Consider the following 5,999-nt stretch of genomic DNA (forward strand, 5'->3'; position numbering starts at 1 on the left):
CGGGACCCCCTACCCAAGATCCACCGGTTTTGACACCGACATTGGTGCTTTCGTTGAGAGTTCCTCTATGTCGTCGCCGTTAGGCTTGATGGCTCCTACTATCATCGATAGCGATGCGGTCCAGGGTGAGACTTTTCTCCCCGGACAGATCTTCGTATTCGGCGGCTTTGCACTATGGGCTAATTCGCTTGGCCATCTGGAGCAGATTGAAAGCTACACCCCTGGCCATCAGGTCAGATTTGGAAGTTTGAACTACACAGCCGACATCCGCGGAGACTTGATCTTCGACGTATTCGAGCCACAGCCGGGTGCGCCGCACTTTCGCGATGGGTATGACCTAGCTCTGCCGCCGAACAGTACCCCAGAGGCCGCGCCCGCATCAGCTCCGACCCTTAGTTTGGAGCCAACTGCGCCAATCAAGGACGGGTGGTTAGACACCGCCTCAGGGGCTGCAGTCTCAACGGCGATCGAGCCGAACACCAGCATAATCCTTTGCGTAGCCCGTGACTCCAAGGTGTCGGACTCTTTTTCTGACTCCGAACCGCCCACGCCCCTGCCAATCGAATCTGATTGGGCGCCGATCATGGAATTCACCACCGCGGATATCTTTCAGCACTCGCCCTTCGACGACATTCTGAATTCACTAAGGTCTCTCTCTTTGTCAGGAGAGCCCTGGCCGGATTATGGCCAAAAGGATTGGGATGCGGACGACGAAGAAATTCGACGCCCACCCACCACCCACTTCGTAGCCACTGTCGATGATTTAACCGACATGCTCGACTTCGACTCCGAAGACATCGACGGTATGGACGACAATGTAGAAGTCGAACATGAACCAGCACCTATAGGGCACTGGAAAGCCACCTCGTCATATGACATATACATGGTGGATACACCCAAAGAAGGCAATGGCGACGGGATAGCGGAGGATGACCCCTCCAAGAAGCAACCCAAACGCCGACATCAGCGGCGCCGCTCTAAGTCCCGCCAAAGCAAAAGTGGTGATACCGGCACCGGAGATAATAACACTCCAGATAGTGCCGAAGAAAACAACAAACCCCTCCAGCAAGACTTAGAGCAGGAGGATGGAGGAGCCTGCTCTCCCGAGAGAGCTGCAGACGGAGAGGAGGAGGATGACAATCACATGCCCCCTCCAAAGACGAGGCAAGCCTCGGCGACGATGAATTCGCCGTACCAGAGGATCCCGTCGAACAAGAGCGCTTCAAGTGCCGGCTTATGGCCACAGCAAATAGCCTGGAGAAAAAGCAGGAGCAGCTTCAAGCTGATCAAGATCTGCTAGCTGACAAATGGACTAAAGTCCTCGCGGCCGAGGAATATAAACTCGATCGCCCCTCAAAGAGTTACCCAAGGCGCAGGTTACTACCCCGACTGGAGGAAGAAGCGTATGAGACGGCTGATCGGCCACCTCGTGGCCGCGATAGAGAGGCATTCCAGCCAAAAGCTCAGCCTCCGCCCCAACGCCATTCAAATAAAAAGGCATGGGGAGATACGCCAGACCTGCGAGACATATTGGAGGACAAGGCAAAGCATTCAAGATCGATCTACGGATCACGAGGGTGCACCACTCTGCGAGACGACAAACGTCACGCCGGATACAGTAAAAGCAAATCCGGCCGGGCCGAACACAGCGGGCAAGACCCATTCGAGCTACGTCGAGATATAGCCCAATACAGAGGCGTCGCACACCCCTTATGCTTCATAGACGAAGTAATGGAACATAAAGTCCCAGAAGGTTTCAAACCTGTAAATATTGAATCATACGATGGCACAACCGATCCCGCAGTATGGATTGAGGACTTCCTCCTCCACATCCACATGGCCCGTGGCGATGACTTACACGCCATCAAATACCTCCCACTAAAGCTCAAAGGACCAGCGCGGCATTGGCTTAATAGCTTGCTAGCGGACTCCATTAGCTGTTGGGAAGATCTGGAAGCCGCATTCCTTGACAACTTTCAGGGCACTTATGTGCGACCACCAGATTCCGATGATTTGAGCCACATAATTTAGCAGCCAAAAGAGTCGGCCAGGCAATTCTGGCCTCGGTTCCTTACAAAGAAAAATCAAATCGTCGACTGTCTGGATGCGGAGGCCTTAGCGGCTTTCAAGCACAACATCCGAGACGAGTGGCTAGCCCGGCACCTTGGTCAGGAAAAGCCGAAATCTATGGCAGCTCTCACGACGCTCATGGCCCGCTTTTGTGCGGGAGAAGACAGCTGGCTGGCTCGTAGTAATAACATATCAAAGAATCATGGTACCTTAGATACCAAGGACGGCAATAGCAGGTCACGTCGCAACAAGCATAAGCGCCGCATTAACAACGAAAATACTGAGGATACGACAGTCAATGCCGGATTCAAAGACTCTAAACCCGGTCGGCGGAAAAAGCCATTCAAACAAAGTACGCCGGGTCCGTCCAGCTTGGACCGTATACTCGATCGCTCGTGTCAAATACACGGCAGCCCAGACAAGCCAGCCAATCACACCAACAGGGATTGTTGGGTGTTCAAGCAGGCCCGCAAGTTAATTGCCGAAAACAAGGACAAGGGGCCGCATAGCGATGACGAGGAGGAGCCCCGATAGCCGCACACTAGAGGACAGAAGAGGTTTCCCTCGCAAGTGCGGACGGTGAACATGATATACGCAACCCACATCCCCAAGAGGGAGAGGAAGCGTGTGCTCAGGGACGTATATGCGTTGGAGCCAGTCGCCCCAAAGTTCAACCCTTGGTCCTCCTGTTCGATCACCTTCGATCGCAGGGACCACCCCACTAGTATCCGTCATGGCGGATTCGCCGCACTGGTCCTAGACCCAATCATCGACGGATTTCACCTCACTCGAGTCCTTATGGACGGCGGCAGCAGCCTGAACCTGCTTTATCAGGACACAGTGCGCAAAATGGGTATAGACCCCTCAAGGATCAAACCCACAAAGACGACCTTTAAGGGCATCATTCCAGGTGTAGAGGCCCATTGCACAGGCTCAATTACACTGGAAGTGGTCTTCGGATCCACGGATAACTTATGAAGCGAAGAGTTAATCTTCGATATAGTCCTGTTCCGCAATGGTTATCACGCGCTGCTCGGGCGAACCGCATTTGCTAGATTCAATGCGGTACCGCATTATGCATACCTCAAGCTCAAGATGCCAGGACCTCACGGAGTTATCACAGTCAATGGAAACACAGAGCGCTCTCTCCGAACAGAGGAGCACATCGCAGCCCTCGCAGCAGAAACGCAAAGTAGCCTCTCAAGGCAATCAACCAGTTCGGCGCTTCACAGCCCGGACACCTTCAACCACGCTCGGGGCAATCGGCAAATAGACCGCCTGGCGCGATCTGAGCTCGCGTAGCAATACGGCGGCCACCCCAATCCTAGCCCATCGGCGAAACTCGTGTTGCGCGTACATAATTATGCATTAAAAAATACCATGGGCACAGGTGGGGAGGGGGGCACAACTACGGCACGCCCCAAGACGCGGCCTAAACCGCACTACGGGCTTCCCGTTTGGTTATTTTTCTTTTTCTTTCAGGACCTTAATCTCTGGAAACACTGTCCGGCAGCACTATTGCTGAACACATGATGCAGCAACCAAGGAGGCAGACAGCTACTTTATATCATGGAATTCTCAGGTTGATTACAGTAACGAGTGAAACATTCAATTTAATATCATTCCACAGCTTGCCCTTGGAAGGGACATAGTCCTACTCTTTGCTTGTCGCACTATCTGTATCACTCTGCTTTAATGCAATTTTTTAATAAATAATGCATGACATTACGACTATTATTGCATTCTTGTTATATATATATATATCTATGTGTTCATTAATGACGCCTTGCAACCGTACACTATGGTACGACCAATACACCAGGGGCTTACGTACCCCACAATACGGTGTGAAAAGTCCGAACACTTTCACAAGTGCGGCACCCCGAACTTATAGCATTATATGCATCAGCTCCGAATCATGTCTTTGGTCAAATGTTGGTTTGCCCGGCTCCTATGTTTTGGTACCTTACGTTCCGCTCTATCGGCTAAGGTAGCGCTAGGAGAACTACTGCGATTGTGCCCCGGTTCTGCCGGGCTTAGCACCTCAGTAGAGAAAGCTAAAACTGACTGTCATGATAAGGCGAGAGACTGGTCGCTGTTCGGCGAGGTTTTTCGAGTCCCTAAAGACTTATGACGCTTAGGGCGAGGGGCCGGCCCTGTCCGGCTTATAGGCGTGTATCACGCCCCGCATTCGGCCTTCTGAATACCAGGGGCTTCGCCAAAATTTAAAATTATAGAATTCTATGGCTAAGTGAGAGTGATAAAGCATTATTAGTCTGGTTGCCTTGTTCGTTGTGCTGAGCACCTCCCTCGAAGGACCCAAATATGGGAACAAGAGTGCTCAGGTTTATCCCGAACACCCCAGCACTCGTGGCATGGGGGCAGAAGCCGAGGACTAGCCATCTCTTAGATTGGATAAACAGCCAAACAGAAGGTAATATTTTAAATTCAAACAAGCGTTGCATAGCGCATATGAAACAAGTTTTCATAAATACAGGATAAAACGAGCAAGTTTACTAAAATATTACATCTTTTGAACACTCGTCCGCGATGAGACGGGCACCCGGCAGAACACCCTCGTAGTACATCTCGGGGTGGCGGTGCTCCTTGCCCTCTGGCGGCCCCTCCTTGATCAACTTCACGGCGTCTAGCTTGACCCACTGCAATTTCACACGGGCGAAAGCCCGGCGTGCACCTTCAATGCAGACAGATCGCTTGACGACCTCCAGCCGCGAGCAGGCATCCACAAGCCGTCTCACCAGGCCGAAGAAGCTGTTCGGAAGGGCGTCGCTAGGCCACAGCCGGACTATAAAGCTCTTCATGGCCTGATCGGCCGCCTTATGTAGCTCGACCATCTGCTTCAGCTGGTCGCTCATCGGCACCGGATGTTCGGCCTCAGCATACTGAGACCAGAACAGCTTCTCCGTCGAGCTTCCGTCCTCGGCCTGGTAAAATTGTGCGGCATCGGACACACTGCGGGGCAAATCTGGGAATGCTCCTGAAGAGCTCCGGATCTGGGTAAGTAATAGGTAATTTACTTTTACATGCTTGATTTGCATATAGAAAGCCTTACCCGCCGCTATCTTCTTCATCGCTTTGATCTCTTGGAGGGCCTTCTGGGCCTCAGCCTTGGCACTCTTTGCGCTCCCAAGGGCTGCGGCAAGCTCAGACTCTCGCGTCTTCGAGTCAAGCTCCAACGCCTCGTGCTTTGTCACGAGAGCCTGGAGCTCTTGCTGCACCTCGCCCACCCGAGCCTCGTGCTTCTCTCGCTCGGTGTGCTCCTTGGCCGCTTTATCTTCGGCCTTGGTTAGCGCTTGCTTCAGGGTCGCCACCTCGGTCATGACCCCTGGCAAACATACAATGGTCCTGCCATTTTGCAATCGCGTCCTTTTTTATATATACATATCTATAGACGGGGCATTACTTACCCCTATTCTCCTCGAGCTGCCTCTTGGCAAGGCCGAGCTATTTCCTGGACCCCTCGAGGTCCTGCTTCAGTACAGCGACCTCCGCAGTCAGTGCGGCGGACGCCAGCAGCGAAGCCTGCATACGCATATTGACACACTTATATTAGACTCCTGCGATATTATTTGATCCTCTGTTCGGCTTTTCTTTGTGAACACCGAACAGAGCATCAGGGGCTACTGTCTATGCGGTAATATTTCTACTACATTTTAAAACACTTACCTCGAAGCTTGTTAGAAGGCTGGTGTCGGTGTCAAAACCGGCGGATCTCGGGTAGGGGGTCTCGAACTGTGCGTCTAGGCCGGATGGTAACAGGAGGTAGGGGACACGAAGTTTTACCCAGGTTCGGGCGCTCTTCATGGACGTAAAACCCTACGTCCTGCTTGATTAATATTGATGATATGGGTAGTACGAGAGTAGATCTACCACGAGATCAGAGAGGCTAAACCCTAGAAGCTAGCCTA

This window comes from Triticum urartu, chromosome 6A (genome assembly GCF_056163025.1).
Source record: "Triticum urartu cultivar PI428250 chromosome 6A, HENAU_Tu73, whole genome shotgun sequence".
NCBI lineage: Eukaryota > Viridiplantae > Streptophyta > Magnoliopsida > Poales > Poaceae > Triticum > Triticum urartu.